Source organism: Piliocolobus tephrosceles, chromosome 1, assembly GCF_002776525.5.
Source record: "Piliocolobus tephrosceles isolate RC106 chromosome 1, ASM277652v3, whole genome shotgun sequence".
Taxonomy (NCBI): Eukaryota; Metazoa; Chordata; class Mammalia; order Primates; family Cercopithecidae; genus Piliocolobus; species Piliocolobus tephrosceles.
Window position 1 is genome coordinate 188,158,657 of NC_045434.1, and position 19,873 is coordinate 188,178,529.

Consider the following 19,873-nt stretch of genomic DNA (forward strand, 5'->3'; position numbering starts at 1 on the left):
GCCAAAGACTTAAAAGAAACCCTTTGTAGATCTCTGGAACTCTCTCTGAGTGTAGCTTCCTCCTTTCTGGTACTCTACCCTATAGAAGCTAGCTTCCTCAGCTTTCCCAATCTCTGCTCTGTCTCCTCAACTCAGAAAGCCCACCAGGCTCTGCTTTGACTGCTCCTTCCTATACTGTATCATGGAAACTGCCTCTGGGCAGTAAGCAAGAGTCATCATTGTGCTGTCTCTGCTTATTCCCCTTCTCTCAGGGATCACAGTCCTAATGCATCTGTTGCCCAGTGTTTTGTAAAAGTTTTAAAAAATGCATTTTGTATGTTTTTCTTGTTGTTTATGGTGAGATGGCAATTTCTGTAGCATTTAATCCTTCATGGTCAGAAGCACAAGTCTTCCAGGGTCAAGCTTTTGAGGGAAAGACTCAGAAGTCTCCCACTTTACCTCCACTAATATTGGATTATAAGATTTTAGTTATTCAGCAACACCTAGTTGTAAGTAGATAGCCTGAATAATGAAGTCTAGTTAGGCCTTGTGCCCAGTTAAATTGAGTTACTGTAGAGGAAGGGGAAAATGCATGATCATTTCAATTATGTGCATCAGTTTGGATTGGGCTTCTGTTTCTGTAATTTAGAGTCCTGGCTGAAAGAGCCAGTCAATAGATGGAGGGAAACATATATTCAATAATATGGAGATTGTGTTAGTCTGGTTTTTGTGTCACTATAAGGGAACACCTGAGGCTGAATAATTTGGAAAGAAGAGAGGTTTAATTGGCTCACAGTCCTGCAGGCTGTACAGGAAGCATGGCTTTGATATCTGCTTGGCTTTTGATGAGGCCTCAGAGAACTGTTACTCAAGGCAGAGGGCAAAGGTGGGACAGGCACACCACATGGCAAGAGAGGGAGAAGGAGAAAATGAAGACTTTCCCAGAGTCTTAGACTCTTTTAAACAACCAGATCTCTTGTGAACAAACTGAACAAAAACTCTTCCAGGAGATAGTGCTAAACTATTCATGAGGGATCTGCCTCCATGATCCAATCACCTCCCAGCAGGCCCCACATTCAACACTGGCAATTACATTTCAACATGATATTTAGGGGGGACAAATATCCAAACCATATCAGAGACATTAATTTTTTATTTAATCTCGTTGGAACTTAGTTTTTCTATTTGCAGAGTTGGGATGTTATTCATCTCTCTGTTTTTTTTTTTTTTTTTTACTTAGGTTTAATAATTATATAAATGAGAAAGTCCTTTGTAAGCTGTCCAGTACCATACAACCATATCTCATATTTGTCAATCTTTTTCTAACTCCCACGTTTAGTTTTTTCAAGTATGATACACTCTTAAAAACACCTGGTCCTTGTTCCTATAGTTTATCTGAATTATAGTAGACATTTGTATACTTACTAATTTCCAGGTCCCATTCCCCAACAGACTGACAGATGCTTTGGATGTTCAGAGAGTTGTTTCTCTTATTCACAGCAGTATCAGCAGCCCATTGTACAGTAACTGGCATTTATTGAACTCCCAAAGAGTATTTAAGTGAGTTAATGTCAACAATGTAAGATGACAAATCATTGTCTGACTTCTATAGACTGTGTGTTCCAGGACTTGGGGAGAAAGCTTTCTTTTTCTTGGTCCATATGAATGTTAAGACTGTGAGGACTACACTCAGGATTGGGGTCCAAGTATGGAATGTGAGATTATTTTAGGAGTACATCCCTTCCCTGAATGATCTGCTTTTTCCTCTCTATATCATATATCCTATTTACAAAACTATCCTTTGACCCCAGATGTCCCTCCAGTTACTGTTCTCTTTCTCTACTTCCTTTTGCAAAAATCATCTTGAAGGAGTTGATTCTGATTACTTCCTCCATATCATCAAAATGCCCTTCATTTCAGCCAGCATTCTGCCCCAGCCACACTCAATTGCAATGGTCCTTGTCAAAGTCACCAGTGAAATCCAATGATCACTTCTTGTTCTTTCTAACTTGTCTAAGCAACATTTAACACAATTGATCCTCTCTCCTCCTTGAATCACTTTCTTTTGCTATCTTCCATGGGACTACATTTTCCTGGTTTCCCTCCTATGTCAATAGCTTTTTCTTTTTAGCCTCCTTCGTTTGTTCCTCATTCTCTATCTTGCCTTTAAATGCTGGAACATTCCAGGGCTAAGCCTTTTCATTCTCTATTTACACACTGTCTAGGTGACATTATCTAGTTGCATATATTTAAATTTTACCTATATGCCGAAGACTCTAATCTTTAGTGGTAGCCCTGTCCTTTCTCTGGAACTCCACGCTGCTCTATCTAATTGTGTATGCATCCAAATGGATGTCTAATAACGGTATTTCAAACGGAGAGTGTTGTAAATACAACTCCTGTTTCTCAAATCTCTCCTCATTTTCATCATCTCAGCAAATAGCACATCTTCTAGTTGTTCATGTTATCTTTAACTCCTTTCTCTCACCTCTCAAATTCAACTAATAAGCAAGTTTCACAGACTCCACCATCCAGTCTGCAGCATCTCCCCCATAGTTCAAATATTTTTCTTTTCTTGCCTGAGTACTGACTGCAATTATATCGTAACTGATTTTCTTGGTAGCCAGAATTGGATTTTTAAAAATTAACAAATAAAAAATTTCCTTCAGTTGGCCTTCCATATTTGTGAGTTCCACATCTATGGATTCAAACTGCTGTGAATCAAAAATATTTGAAAAATAAAAAATACAGCAACAAAAATCATACAATGTAGTTTAGCCACTATTTACATATAATTTACATTATATTAGATATTATAAATGATCTAGAGATGATTTAACATATATGAGAGTATGTGTGTAAGTTTATATGCAAATGCTACCTTATTTTATACACAGTACTTGAGCATCTGTGGATTCTGGTATCTGAGTGGGTCCTGGATCCAATCTCCTGTCACTACTAAGAGAGAACTGTATGTTATGGTGCACAATGTAATGTTTTGACATATGTATACATGATAGAATATCAAGCTAATTAACATATCCATCACCTCATAGCTTTATCATTTTTTTGTGATGAGAACATCTAAAATCTATTCCCTTAGCAATTTTCAAGTATGGAATAGATTACTAGCTATAGTCATCGAGCTGTATAATAGATCTCCAGAACTTATTCTTCTTGTCTAGTTGAAATGTTGTACCTTCTGACCAACATCTCTCCATGTTATGTCTCTCCATCTCCACTCCCCACCCCAGTCCAGTCCTTGGTAACCACTATTCTACTCTTCAATGAGTTTGCTTTTTTTTTTTTTTATTCTACTTGTAAGTGAGAACATGCAATATTTGTCTTCCTGTGCCTGGCTAATTTCACTAAACGTAATGTCCTCCAGTTTATCCATGTGGCACAATGGAATACTATTCTGCTTTAAAAAATAAGGAAATCCTGTCATTTGCAACAACATGGTTATACCAGAATTAGATCTGTAAATCTCAGATTTGATTCATGTCAAACCCTCTTTTAAAAATGTGCCTACATCTTCCCATAACATGAGAAAAACATTTGACGTTTTTTATCCCGGTTTCCAAAATTTCATGTGATTTGGACTGCTTTTACCTTTCTGAGTATATCCATGCCACTCTCCTCTTTTCCCTGTGCTCTCACTGTCCTGGTCTGATTTCTGGTTCTCAAACTTGCCAAACTTGTTCCCACTTTGTGGCATTTGCACTAGCTTGTTCCCTCTGCTTGGAACAATTTCCCCCCAATCTTATAATGACAGGCTCCATCTTTCTTTCCTCTCTTAGTCTAAATGTCAATAACTTACAGAGATTCCTCCATATAAATTAGCCATCTGGTTTCTATCACATCACCCTATTTTACCTCTCTTCATTGCATATTTTTACTATCTGATGTCAATCTAGTTATTTTTTCTGTCTCTGTTCATTTTCCCACTATTGTAAGTTTGAGAGTAGAGACAGTATCTCTTTTATTCTCTGTATGAATTCATTACTTAGAATCCCTTATGGCATACAGTCAGTGTTCAACAAGTACCTCCCTGACTGTGAAGTCAGACCGCTCATTTGTTTTAGTATATGTTGTCCAAATCTGTCTCTATCTAGGCAAGGTGCTTTTAATAGTAACCCTTGGTCTAGCTGAACTCATCAGATCACAGTGAGGTTTACAGCCTTTAATAATGACCACAATTTTGATGACCCCTGTCCTTTTTTTGCCTCCCTCATCAAGTTATGGCAGCACAAGGTGTCTGGTGGAAGGCTTGGGGCTCAGGAAAAACATAGAACTTCATTTAAATTAACATTTGGTAGAGTCAACAATGTTTAGAGCTCCTGGTTCCCTGCCTTCCCATTCCAAGCCCTAACTACTTCCTCTACTGTGCTCACCTTTGTTAGAATTAGCAACCCTAGCAGTATTGGAGGGACAGTGGATGGGTCAGAGAAGGGAATATTAGCCTGGCTTGTAGTTTTCAGGGACTGCAGCTGAGCCATGCTAGGATTAGTATAAGTAGATGACTGAAGAGTGCTGACAAAAATGTGGCAATGGAAAAAGTAGAGCATTTCTGTGGGGGAGTAAGAAGACTTCTGAAATACCCAGAAACACTAAATCAAATTTTAAAATTGTAGGGTGTGGAATTGGGGAATGTAGAGTATTATTGGGCCATGTTCAATACTCATTTCTTTGAACACCATCTAAAAATCTAAAACAACTTTATGATTTAAGGCATCATAAAATTTGATAGGCCCAGGGGATCCAGGATTCCACTTCATTAGCCTTCTTAACTTAGGCAAGAATGTCCTGTACCATGGAGCTAAAAGGTGACCATTTGGTTTCTAAAATACTGAATACTAGAGAATGCACTTCCACATAAGGAAGCCCAACTAAATTGTAGAAGGCTGACTAGTAGAAATATCTGCCTTATATTATTAAAGACTTAAATGTAAGACCTGAAACTGTGAAAATTACTAGAAGAAAACTAGATAAAACTCTTCTGGAGATGGGTCTAGGCGAAGAATTTATGATAACTGCAAATGCAAATGAAACAAAACAAAAAAATAGACAAATGGGTCTTAATTAAACTAAAAAGCATAGCAAAAGAAAGAATCGACAGAATGAACAATCTGCAAAATGGGAGATAATATTTGTGAACTATGTATCTGACAGGTGACGAATATCTAGAAAGATCTCAACTCAACAACCAAAAACCAAATAACCCTATAAAAAGTGGGCAAAGGCCATGATTAGACATTTTTTTAAAGAAGACATGCAAATGGCCAAGAAGCATGTGAAAAAAAAATGCTCAGCATAGAAATTTAATTCACATTTCTCATCAGATAAATGTAAATTAACACCACAGTGAGATATCATCTTACATCAGTCAGAATGGCTGTTATTAAAAAGACACCCCCTCCAAAATAAACCACCAAAACCAGATGTTGTTAAGGATGTGGAGAAAAGAGAACACTTATATGCTGTTGGTGGGATTATAAATTAATACAACCTCCATGAAAAAAAATTTCTCGAAGAACAAAAAATAGAACTACCATTTGATCCAGTAATCCCACTACCAGGTATATATCCCACCAAAAAAAAAAAAAAAAAAAAGAAAGAAATTATATCAGAAAGATACCTGCACTTGCATGTTTATTGCAGTGCTCTTCACGAGAGTGAAGATATGGAATCAATCCAAGTGTCCATCAACAGATGACTGGGCAAAGAAAATGAGGTATGATACACAATGAAATACTATTTAGCCATAAAAAAGAATGAAATCATATCCTTTGCAGCAACATGGATGGAACTGGGAAGTTAAGTGAGACAACTTAGAAACAGAAAGACAAATGCCGCATGTTTCACTTATGGTGGGAGCTAAATAACATGTACACACAGACATTGAGCGTGGACTGGCAGACACCGGAGACTTGGAAGGGTAAGGGTTGGTGGGGTGGATGCTGATAAATTACTTAATGGGTACAATGTACTTTATTTGGGTGATAGATACACAAAAAGCACAGACTTCACCGCTATACAATGTGTCTCTGTAACACAATTGCACTTGTACCCCTTAAATTTATACTTTTTTATTTTTTATTTTTTTGAAACGGAGTTTCACTCTTATTGCCCAAGCTAGAGTGCAATGGCGTGATCTCAGCTCACTGCAACCTCTGCCTCCCAGGTTCGAGCAATTCTGCCTCAGCCTCCCGAGTAGCTGTGATTACAGGCATGCACCACTACACTTGGCTAATTTTGTGTTTTTAGTAGAGATGGGGTTTCACCATGTTGGTCAGGCCAGTCTTGAACTCCTGACCTCAAGTGATCCACCCACCTCGGCTTTCCAAAGTGCTGGGATTACAGGCATGAGCCACCATGCTTGACAATTTATAAATTTGTTTTTTTAAAAATAGATTCCTTATATTGAACATACTTTTCCCTGAATTGACTGTATAATAGTCCTTGTTTTGGTCTCTGGAGCATCACAGAGTGAGCCTAAAACTCTTTCCCATCTAACAGTCTGTTGCAGACTGAATTGTATATCACTTCTACCTTGCCCCAATTCATATGTTGAAGTCCTGACTTCAGAACTGACCTAGATATGTGACTACATTTGGAGATATGGCCTTTAAGTAGGTAATTAAGGATAAATAAAGTCACAAGGATGGGGCCCTAATCTGATAGGACTGGTGGCCTTATAATAAGAGGAAGAGATTCCATGGGCATGTGTACTGAGGAAAGGCCATATGAGGACACAGTAAGAAGGTGACCATCTGCAAGCCAAGGAGAGGGGCCTCCCGATAAATCAAACCTGCTGGCATCTTGATCTTGTACTTCCAGCCTCCAGAACTGTAAGAAAACAAATTTCTGCTGTTGAAGTCACCTAGTCCGTGTTATCTGGTTAAGGCAGCTTGAGCTGATGAATACATAGTCTTTGTACACCTCAGGGAACAGTGAAAGCTCTTTGAAAACTTCTCTTATTCAAGTGAAAAGTTATTCTATTTTCAACTGCTTCTCCTCAGAGCAGAGATGTCCATCAGAGGGAGGCCTTTTTAAAAGAGTAATGAGTAGAGTGGAACCTAACACCACACTGAAGAAGGATGGGTGCTGGCCAGAGAAGTAGGACTATTACTTACTCTATAGATACTATTTTTATAATAAATACAACTGAAGACCCATGCTCTAGCTATTGACTAAGATTGACTTCTGAGAGAGTTTAAAGTACTCTCTTAAAGGTTTTGCTAATAGTCCGTTGGCTTTGTGCATTAAGTGCCTGACTTAACATCAGTCTGGTTAGATTTCATCACGTTAGATTTGCCTCATTTTTTAATCCATCCAAATATACTCACTGTCTGCCCCAAATGCTTATTATTGGAAAATCAATGCCCTTCTTCAGACATTTCATAAGGCTATTGAGTGGGAAAGGGTCAAGAATAGAATCTGATATTTTGAATGATAATAATAGCAACTTACATCTATATAGAACTTTACAGGTTATAGAGCTTTCTACCAGTTTAGGGATTCTGGCAAAATAGGAAATGAGTTTCATCTTTCATGACCTTTTCTTTATGAGTTGCTCCGTGCGATGGAAATGCACTGCGAACCAGGAGCACTAATCTCAGCTTTGAAGCCACATTACCTCTCTCAGCTTTGATGTTCACCTACAAGTGAAGGAAAAGTCTTGATGATCTCTGAGATCACTTATCTTCAATACTACACAGCATATATATATATATATATATCCCTGAATTGACTGTATAATGACTATATATATAATATATATATATGCTCTTCCATTTTAAGCCAAACATTCCTGGTTCCTTAACTAAAGCTGTCTGGTAAATCCACACCAATTTCCAGGCTCCACGCTGTATCTCTAAAGTAGTAATAAAACTTTTCATTAGTTAATAGTTTGAGGATCCACCTTTTTCTTCTTTTCTATGTTAATGACCTTTCTCCATCTGCAGCCATCAGCATCTCACCCATTTTCCCTGATACCTCATAGAAAGCCAACAGTGGCTTAGTGACTGCATCTGCAAGTCTTCCCAGGACTGTAGGGTGGAATTCTTCTAGCAGAATCTTTTTTGGCTTTGCAAGAGCAGCCAGGTGCTCTCTTGCTCCCTGTTCCCCCATTGTGAGTTCTCCTCTCAGCACTTTCATCTGCACATTTCATATTCATGTCTGCCATATCTTTATTCAAGGTGCCAATAAAAATGCATTATGCATGACTTGGTTGGCTAGAAAACGATCATGTTTTGTATATTTAGGGATGTAAGAGCTTATAAAGAAGCAAAAAAATTGTGGGGGGATGTATTATTCTTGACAAAAAACTTCAGAAAAATGATGGTTTTACTCTTCTCCATCAACCACCTTCCCACCCAAATCTTCACATCTTAACCTAGAGCACACAGTGCCTGAGGGGAAGGAGAAGGGGTTAAAGTTGGATGAATGGAGTGGATGAGGTGCAGCTTGGCAGAAGTAGCCTGGAAAATAAGGCCAAGACATTCAGGCTAAGTACAGCAGGCAATAGGTAAGCGTTTGCAGTTTTCTAAGCAGAGATGTAATGCAATGGTAGCATGTTTTCTATTTGTCTTTAGATGGTGCTAATCAGTCCAGGTGACTGCTTTCCTGGATTCTCATAGCCAAAGCAGATGTACACTTTGGCGCTTGCTGTTTTTTTTATTGACCAGCAGAAGCTTTAAACTCCTCTCTCTCTCTCTCTCTCCCCCCCTCTTTGTCTGTCTCTCTCCCTCTCTCTCCTTCCCCACCCTCTCTGTGTATGATCTGTTAAAGTATAGATTATTAATGGAACCCACCCTCAGAGGTTTTGATTCAGTAGGCTTGAGGTAGTGGGACTGGGAATTTGCATAGTTAACAAGTTCCCAGATGATACTGATGCTGCTGGTCCAAGGACCCCACTTGATAAACCACTGTTTTAGAGAATCACATGTGAGTCTTTTCCTGACCTCTCTTCATTAACAAGAAGCAAGCAGCAGCATGGGGCCAACAAGGGGCCACTGAGAATAATTACATTTTTTTTTTGGCTCATGATAGGACTCAGAGCTTTACCTTGGCATATAACGACACTTTTTCTAGTGATGCTTGTCTTCAGACAACGGGTCTTTATAGTCTGTAACAGTAGAATTTGACATTATGATTCATCTATGGAAATTTCCCATCTCAACTGAATGGGCCAATTCATAGATGTAATGCTCATCAGATAATCTCCATCTTCCCAAGATGTTAGATTATCCTGGGGACGATTTAGATTAGGTACCAAGAGAATCTTCTGATAATGAAAACTGCTAAATACCCACAGGGCTTAAGAGAAGATACTACATCTCTCATCTGGGCAATAACTGAAAAAAAGTTAGATTTTCCTCAATGCACACAGAGTTCTGAAATCAGAGAGAACATGGTTGGAATAATTTTCTGCCTCTTTTTAAGGTAATCTGCTCTAAATGAGTCACTTAATCTCTCTGAGCCTCTGCTATGGTATACATAAAATAGGGATTATCAGGGCTTTTGTAAACTTTAATCAAAATAAAAAGTGTAAAATGCTTAGCACTTTGGCTCATAGTAGATGCTCAACTAATGTTAATAACCACCCTTCTGATGTCTTCTTTCTGTAATGGAGGCCATTTTACCATTGCATATTATGGATTAGTCTGAAATATATCAGAAAGGAAAACAAAGAGCTAGGCTTGGAAGGGGAGTCATTTATTGCTGCCAATTTGGAAATTAAACTTTCTCAATGGTTGGAGAACATCAGCATAGTAATGGGCTTACTTACAAACTGCAGAGAGAAATGGACTCTGCAGGGGACCACTCATTCAACACCGGGTGGCCCTGGAAACCCGTTTCCTGCTGGCAGAGGGCAGCCTGCAATAAGCACGGCGGGAGTCAGCACCGTGGACAGCTACCCAGAGGTCCCGGCTCGTCAGCTGGGCGCTCACTAGGCCTGGGTAATGATCCGTGGCAGTCTTGTTAATGGCCTTAGGGTTTCATGTATTTCTGTAATTACTCAATCATTTAAAAGTTTTGAGTTTCTAATTATTAGGCAAAAATTAAAATATCCTCTATAATTCAGCTCCCTGAGGCCTTGAACTAGTGGTGTCTGGTTCTGTCGGGTTATCCTTCTAGTGAATGGCAGATGATGGCAGTTGCAGTCACCTTCCTTGTTATTTCTTTATGTATTTTACCTCCAGGACGTCCTCTTTGCCATCAGGTCTTTAAATCATCACACTGGTGTGCCCAGTGAAAAATACCAGGTGCTTCTCTTTCTAAGCCCAGCCTCAGTCTAGTGTAAGATTCTCAGCACTGGCTGCATATTAAAATCACCTCAAGAGCTCTTAAAATGTCTATGCAACCCCCTCCCCAGAAAATATAATTTAATTTGTCTTTATCCTGGGAGAGGCACAAGCATCAGTATTTCTTAAATGATCCCCAGGTCACGGTAACGTTGCAACCAAGGTTGAGAACCACTGGTCTAGAGATGAACCTTTTTTATCCCCTGATGTCTCCCTGGTGTTAATCTCAACTTCTTACCTGTGATTCTCTTGGGCCACAGACTAAACCCAGTTTCTGACTTATTGATTTCCAGCATAGGCATTGCCAAACTAGCAATGCAGCCTCATCTTCCCCAAATGTAGAGTAGGGATATCTTTATCTCAAAAATCTGCCCTATTTGTCTCGACAAGTTTATCACAAAATTAAAGAAAATAATGTGAAAGTTGAAAATTTCAAATAAAAATAATTAGCATTCATATATGGTTGGAAGAACCTGGAGAAACAAAAGAAAGACCCTGAATTCTGGCTCAGTCATTCAAGAACTCATTTAATGAAATTAAATGTGTACATGGCCTATACCAGAATTCAGTGACCTGGCAATCTTATTGTGTACATACCTCATGCTTGTCATGCTGGAACATTCCAGGCACAGGTCCATCAGAACATGAACAAAGATGTTCGGAGCAGCATTGTAGGTGATGGCAGGGAGCCTTAGGCAACCCAGGAACCTGTCACTAAAAAACTAATAAGCAAAATGTAGGTGATGTTTTTATGGAATACAGTATAGAAGTTAGAGCAACAAAATGGGTATATACACAGCAACATAACTAGAACTGTAAAATAGAGTGATAAAAAAGGAAACAGCTTGAAGTCAGAAGCACACTGCCACTTATGTACATTTAAAACAAATTTGTTCACAAAGCAATATTACAGATTTTTCATGGATACACTCATATCCAAGAGCATTTACCAAACACAATATAGTAAGTGCTTATGGTAAATGGGCCTGGGGAGTGGGGATGAAGGAAAAATATTGAAACAAAGTCTATTAAGAGCAGAACCTTAAATAGGCAGTTGCCGATGATATCTGCTGTGAACCAAGAAGTATGATTAGTTTAGCTGTCTGCCCCTTCCAAAGGGGGAAAGGGAGAAAGAGTGAAGCAGAAAGAGGGAATTCTGACTGGTTTACAAGTGGGAACAGGAGACTCTAGGAAGAAAAATGAGACCTTGGGAACAGGAAAGAGAACAAGGAGCCTGCCCTGGGCTGGAAAGAAAAATCTAGCTTTATTGCTCCCTGCAAGGGATTGGGAAAGAAAATGAAAAAGGCTTGCCAAGTTAGAAATAAAGGTATTCACAAAAGCCCTGAGACAGAGGGGGAGCAATTCAGAGGCTGGAGTGGAGAAATTGCATTTCTAGGCCTAGAAAGAAGTTTTATGTTAAAGACTCAAGGATGTTGCTGCTCACCCAGGTGGGAGAAAGGCTCTGTTCCTCCTAACATTCTGGCTGTGCCTAAGTTTCAGAAAAAGGAAGTTTCCAGAAGTGAAATATCCTCCCCCGATAGACTGACCCATAACTAGGGCCTCTTTTTAGACTTCTCCGGGTACTGATTTAATCATTGAGTCATTCCACTAAGATTGATGCTACAGGCCTGCCATGTCCTAGGCAATGGGTGTACAGAGAAGGGTGAGGCTTGTCCCTTGCTTCAGACAAGGCAGATACGGATACTGAAGCATCCTTCAATTTGCCTGAACATTGAGCTGGGGCTGTGCAGAATTTCTTCTCTCACTGGCAGCAGGTGGTCCTATACCTATAGAATAGAAACCCCAGTCATTTATTCACTGTAAACCCAGAAAAACACATACCTTAGCAGAAAGCCTTTTCATCTGTATTACTGATCAAGAATAATTAATACATAAGTTAATATATTAAGGAAGCACAATTTGAGTTTGTTTTCTGCTAGGAGTTGAAGAAGAGCTATGCAAATCCCACCAACTTATAGTTGAGGACAACTTGTACATCTGATCAAACTTGTGTAATGGTTATATCAGGTCTTGCTGGATGTGGATTGGATTGTACAGTTGTGGGGACTAGGGTTCAGTAAGATCAAATTTATATTCCCAAGGTAGGACAAGGAGGCTGGTTCTTGGGGAACCACTCCAGATGACCCCTTGAAAGTCACAGTGCGGTGGTTTTGAGAGCAATTCTCTTGGTACAACAGCTCTTACTTTGCATTTAAGATTGTCCTCCTGAAGAGGTCATGTGTAAATCAAATTTAATAAATCAAATTCCACACTTCATACCTTGGGGAGGCTCTCTCTTCAAAGGAAACTGTGAGTGAATCCCTTTTTAATAGAAGTAATCAGCTCTTCATTTATCTGATTTGTAGGGTAAGATTTTTATGTATCAGATTTTCTTGAGATCAGCAGAGTCTTCATTTCATTGGTAGAAAACCCAATACAGAATAGTGTAAGTAAAACAACAACAACAACAACAACAGCAAAAATAGCAAATTACAGTCTCACACAGTGAAAAGGTATAGGGATACACTGGCTTTAGACAGGGCTATATTCAGGACCCAAACAATGACCTAGGATTTTGTTTTTTTTTTCATCTCTCAGATCTGCCTTTGCTTGGCTTTGTTCTCAGGTGCTACCTGAATGAAGCAGCTGCAGCATCTTTTTCCTGCCAGTTTAAAGCCAACAAGGAACATCACCTGCTTCTCTTCCCAGCAGTCTCAGAATTGGCTCTGAGTGTGTCTCCTGCTCATCCCTGAAAGAGTAGTGTGTGATGACCTGATAGCTTAGGCTGGTCATGGGGGCTTTCCACGGGCTAAGAGTGGGGAAAGGGAGCTTCCAAGAAGAAAATCAAGCAGTTATCAGGAGAACTAGGGAACAATGCCGGGGGAAGGGGGAAACATAAACTCAATTCTTCCTTTCCCTCATCCTCATACCCAATCCATCACCAGGAGTGTCTATCCTAGAAATACCTCCCAAGGAGTTGTCTGCACAGCACTTGCATCAGAATCACCTGGAGGCCTGTTAAATGTAGGTTTTAGGGTCCTATTTCAAATGTAGTGAATTTCATTATCTTGGGGTGTTTCTCATACTCTGCAATTTTAGATCATTTCCCAGGCGATTTTAAAAAATGTATACTGACATTTAAGAATCACTTCCCAAAGCTGTTTTGTTCTTTCAATTTCCCATAGTTACCGCCTTTGTTCAGGACTCACCATTTCTCACCTGGGCACTTCCAAATGCCTCATTGCTGGTCTTCCCACCTCAATTTCTTCTCTGCCAGCCACAGTCCTTTCCTCCACCACATCTGCTCATGCTAATAGCCCGGACATTCTACCTCAGACTTAGCTCTCCAGCCTCCTAACCCATCCTGGCTCCCAGCCTTTCCAGACGTCTTTCTCATCCATTCTCTAAACATTTCGGGTTCTTTCCCCAGATCTACTCTGCTGTACATAACCTTCCCTCTGCACCAGACATCATTCCCCTTTTATTTTATTTATTTATTTATTTATTTTTGAGATGGAATCTCCCTCTGTCACCCAGGCTGGAGTGCAGTGGCGCGATCTCAGCTCACTGCAAGCTCCGCCTCCCGGGTTCAAGCGATTCTCCTTCCTCAGCCTCCTGAGTAGCTGGGACTACAGATGTGTGCCACTACATGCAGCTAATTTTTTTTTGTATTTTTAGTACAGATGGGGTTTCACCGTGTTAGCCAGGATGGTCTCAATCTCTTGACCTTGTGATCTGCCCACCTCAGCCTCCCAAAGTGCTGGAATTACAGGGGTGAGCCACCGCACCTGGTCCATTTCCCTTTTCTGACAAATGAAAACTCCTGTGTTAAAGGCCAGCTTAACCGCCACCGCCCCTGTGCAACCTCCCTGTGCCTTCCCTCCAGAAGAAATTTGTGGCTATCCACTCCTAGCCTCTCGTTCTCCTCTGGAATCCTGTTCATGAATCTCTTTTACAGCAGTTTAGCACACTGTGTGGAACTTATGAATGTATATGTCTGTTTTTCCCTCTGGCACTACTAAGGTGTTCAATAATATTTAAGTGCTAAAAGCAAGCCTTTGGAGAAAGACGAACTAGGCTCTCATCCAGCTTGAGATATTTACAAGACGTGTGACCTTGGGTAAGTCTATTCACTTTCCTGAGCCTTGGTTTCCTAATGTTTAATGGGAATTTTCATACTTACCTCGTGGATTTGTGGATGGATTCAACTGAGATAATAAACAGAAATCTCTTCACACAGTGCCTGGCAATGTAATCTGTGCTCAGGGAATGCTAAAGTAAACAAAACAAAACAAAAAACAAAAAAACTAAAACCGTTGAGTCAAGGGAGGAAAAAGCCTCAATACTGTATATACCTACAATTCATGTTTATTTAATGCTAAGCAACGATTCCTAAAAACCACATTCTGAACTAATCCTGTAATGTTATGTGGGTCAAATCTGGAAGGCTGCAGATAGAATCAAGTCTTTAGACTATATTCGCATGTCTCTGACACCTGCAAACCCCTCTCTATCTTCTCCTGAACTTTGAGCTGCTTTAAGTCCATCCCTCAGATGTTCTAAAGAACATGGAATGCTGACTTGAGAGTAATGCAACTCCCCAACAGTGCAATTTCTCTGGAGCATAGAAATGTTTTGGCTTTGTGAAAATGAGAAAGGGTAAGGCTTGGTGGTGGACATCCAGTTCAGAAGTGGCAGTGTTGAGCTCGCATAAATAAAAACCATTAAAGCTGCCTGAAGTGACAAGAATGGTCCAGGAATCCAAATGAACTGATAAGTGTGGGAGAGATAAGCATTTCATTTAAGTGAGCAGCAGGATGAATTTCAAGAAATTTAGCCCCTCTTGTGGTGACTGTTTCCTGCTTGCTTTATAATCTGCCTGAAATTGTCACTCCCCTTCATAACCAGGCATCTTACACTTGGCATGCAAGAGGCTATGCAAAAGGGATCACAAACAGAAGCTGGGAAAAAATGGGCAGTTCAAGAAAATAAAATGACTGCAAATTCCTGGTTATCTGCAATGCCCACTACAATGTAGTGGAATATCTACATGGTGCAGAGCTGATGTATGAAAAGAACCCAGCACAGTAGCTGGTGCTTTGTAGTTACTGTTGCCAGTGTAGATTTTCTTGCTTCCTTCCATCCATTTTGAAATTTAGTGGGTAAGAAATGGAGGAGGTGTGTGTGCGGGGCGTGTGCATACAAGAGGATACAAGAAATTGACTTCTGTGTTTTTGTGGATTGCTCAAAATTTAGAGTGTAGATCACAGCACTAATCTGATTGTGTTTGTCTAGCCAACACGTTAGATACTATTCTGAACGCAACCCTGCTCCAGGTGCAGGTAATATGAAGTTTAACAAGAAAACACAGGACAAATCCTTGCCTTCCAGGAGCTCATGATTACAACACAAAAATAGACAAGTAAACAAACAAAACATAAGATTAGGCTCCCTTGAAGCCAGAAATTATGTCTTATGCATCTTTTTTTTCCCCTAGGTTGTTTCATAACCTTCATAGGCCTTAGGTACTCAGTTTTAGAGGCCTGTTTTGTTAAAAAATAAAACACACTATAATACCACTGCCATACTAAATATACAGTCAGGCCTCCATATCCATGGGTGTTGCATTTCTGGATTCAACCAACCAAAGATTTAAAATGTTTTTTTTAAAACTAGATGGTTGTGTCTGTACTGAACACGTACAGACTTTTTTTCTTATTATTATTTCCTGAACAATAAAGTATAAGCCATTTACAGAGCATCTACATTGCATTAGATATTATAAGTAATCTAGAGATGATTTAAAGTGTACAGGAGGATATATGTAGGTTATATGCAGATACCACAACATTTTATATAAGGGATTTGAGTATCTTCAGATTCTGGTATCCGGGGAGGTTCTGGAACTAATTCCCCACAGATACTAAGGAAAGACTGTAATTTATATATGTAATCCTATAAGAGTTGTGTTGAAAGGTATTTAACTGGTTGACATAAGGTTGTACTTTGTAGACATTCAAGTAGATGTTTGTTGATTTAATTTTGCAGTCTTTGTATTTTGGAGATGATTATTTTCAGGTCTCAAATATTCTTGTGAACACTTGAAAAGCCCATGAATCCTAGGAACTGTTTTAATGTTGTCTGATAGAATAGGTGACCCTTGAAACTTCACACATTACCTGGCACACAGTGAGTCTTTCATTCAAATATTTGATGGCAGAATAAATTAACTAAGGACATCAGATAATGAATAAATATCATGTGTTACAAAGTTCAGTTCCATGAAGCAAGGAACTTATCTCATGGCTCTAGATTCCATTCTGGTTTCCAGTTCTGATCCCTTTGAAAGCAAAGGCCATTGGTTGCTAAGGGATTGTGCTGGCTGGGGAGAATATCTCCTCCCCATTGTAAAACTAACTTACAAAGCCTGGTCCTTGAGTTTTTAGCAAAATACATGGAATGATCCAATATGCACAGTGTGAAGTTAAGCACTGTGGAAGTAAGTGGGTTCTTTAGTCCCCATTCAAAAATGAAGTGGGTGATGGTGTCGTGCAAAGTCAGAAAACCCGAGGCACTAGAGATAATGGATATGAGTACAAGCATTGGATACCAGACTGCCTGGGTTTGAGTCTTGGCTCCAGTACTCCTGGAAAGAATCACTTAGCTTCTTTCCAGTTATTTATTTCTTATTTTAATCTAAAAAGGGGGAATAATTATAGAACCTATTCCATAGTGAGAATTAAATGAGTTTTTGCAAAATGCTTATCACAGTGCCTGATATGTGGTAGGCACCCCCAAATTTTCACTATTATATTTGTCCCAGTGTTACCAAAGATTAGCCACATGATCTTAGACAAGTCTCATCTACTGACAGTCTTCTGGTTTTCTTTCTTTTGTACATTTCCTAATGCATCAGACCCAGGTTGTAAAGACTGGATGAGATCACAGAGTTGGCACAGAATTAGTGGTACACTAAGCTAGCTCATGCTAGCTCTCTCAAGTCTACCATTAATTTTTTTAGGAATCCCATAGGTTGATTATTAAAGACAGACATCTAAAAATTAATTATATAAGTTTATAATAATTATATTTGTAAACAAAAGTAACAAATACTCAAAACTCATCAATTTCTAATTATTTTAGCATGTTTTACTATCATCTATGTGCTTGTAGTTATTTATTTATGTCTGTTGTATCTGTATGGTAAAAATTCTACATAATGTTGTGCCAGTCTCTTCCCAACTCCACATTCAGAGCTGTTACACTGGCACCTTGAAATGAGTTATGGTAGGGGTATGTACAACACAACACGGAAATTGGCAAATGCTTCAAATATGAGCTTTTCTCCTTCTGAAAAGCCAGCTGTTAAGCATTTACCAGTATACCACTGCACCATCATCCATAAAATAGTGGTCCTAATTTCTGTCTTGCATGCGTAGATTCATAATGCCTTCTGGGCCATCCAAAAGTTCTGGGCAGGACAGGACTACATTGAGTGCAGTAGGAAGATCCTTATATTAACACAGCTACTTACTGATGCACTATCCTTAGGTAAACCTGCACTTAAGGGTAGCATCAGTGACCTTGTCACATGCCTTGTTGACTTACAACTGTCTGCACACTCCTTTGTTGTACCAACCTCACGATCCTATTAGAAAGAGAGAAGAGATTGATTCTGTTGGACTCATTCTTTTATCATCAACTTTTAAGTTCAGGGGTACATGTGCAGGATGTGCAGGTTTGTTACATCGGTAAACATGTGCCATGGTGGTTTGCTGCACAGATCATCCCATTACCTATGTATTAAGCCCAGCATCCATTAGCTATTCTTCTTCATTCTCTCCCTGCCCCCATTCCCAATAGACTCCAGTGTGTGTTGTCCCCACTGCATGTGCCCACTGTGTTCTCCTCAGTCAGCTCCCACTTATAAGTGAGAACATGTGGTGTTTAGTTTTCTGTTCCTGTGTTAGTCTGCTGAGAATAATGGCTTCCAACTCCATTTATGTCCCTGCAAAGAACATGATCTTGCCCCTTTTTATGGCTGCATAGTATTCCATGGTGTATATGTACCACATTTTCTTTATCCAGTCTATCACTGATGGGTATTTAGGTTGATTCCATGTCTTTGCTATTGTGAATAGTGTTACAATCAACATAAATATGCATGTGTGTTTATAATACAATGATTTCTATTCCTTTGGGTATATACCCACATGGAATTCCTGGGTCAAATGGGTATTTCTCTAGGTCTTTGAGGAATCGCCACACTATCTTCCACAATGGTTTAATGAATTTACACTCTCACCAACAGTGTAAAAGTATTCTTTGTTTTCCTGCAACCTTGCCAGCATCGGCTGTTTTTTTGACTTTTTAATGATAGTCATTCTGACTGGCATGTGACGGTATCTCATTGTGGTTTTGATTTGCATTTCTCTAATGATTAGAGCTTGTTTTCATATGTTTGTTGGCTGTATGTATGTCTTTTGAGAAGTGTCTGTTCATGTCCTTTGCCCACTTTTTAATGGGGTTGTTTGTTTTTTTTCTTGTAAATTTGTTTAAGTTCCTTGTAGACTCTGGATATTAGACCTTTGTCAGATGGATTGATTGCAAAGTTTTCCTCTCATTTTGTAGGTTGTCTATTCACTTTGATGATAGTTTCTTTTGCTATGTGGAAGCACTTTAGTTTAACTAGATCCCATTCATTAATTCTCACCTTTGTTGCAATTGCTTTTGGTGTTTTTGTCATGAAATCTGCCTGTGTCTATGTCCTGAATGATATTGCTTAGATTTTCTTCTAGGGTTTTTATAGATTTGCATTTTACATTTAAGTCTATAATCCATCTTGAGTTAATTTTTGTATAGGTGTAAGGAAGGGGTCCAGTTTCAACTTTCTGCATATGGTTAGCCAGCACTCCCAGCACCATTTATTATTTAATAAACAGGAATTGCTTTCTCCATTGCTTGTTTTTGTCAAGTTTCTCACAGATCAGATGGTTATAGGTGTGGGGTCTTATTTCCAAGTTCTCTCTTCTGTTCCATTGTTCTATATGTCTGTTCTTATACCAGTATCATGCTGTTTTGTTTACCGTAGCCCTGTAGTATAGTTTGAAGTCAGGTAGCATGATTCCTCCAGCTTTGTTATTTTTGCTTAGGATTTTCTTGGCTCTTCAGGCTCCTTTTTGGTTGCATATGAATTTTAGAATAGTTTTTCTAATTCTGTAAAGATTATCAATCATAGTTTAATAGGAATAGCATTGACTCTGTAAATTACAATGGGCAGTATGGCCATTTTCACAGCATTGATTCTTCCTATCCATGAGCATGAAATGTTTTTCTATTTGTTTGTGTCCTCTCTGATTTCTTTGAGCAGTGGTTTGTTGCTCAACTTGAAGAGGTATTTCACTTCCCTTGTTAGCTGTATTTCTAGGTGTTTTATTCTTTTTGTAGCAATTGTGAATGGCAGTTGATTCATGATTTGGCTCTCTGCATTCCTGTTGTCAGTGTCTAGGAATCTTAGTGATTTCTGCATATTGATTTTATGTCCTGAGACTTTGCTTACATTGCTTATCAGCTTAAAAAGCTTT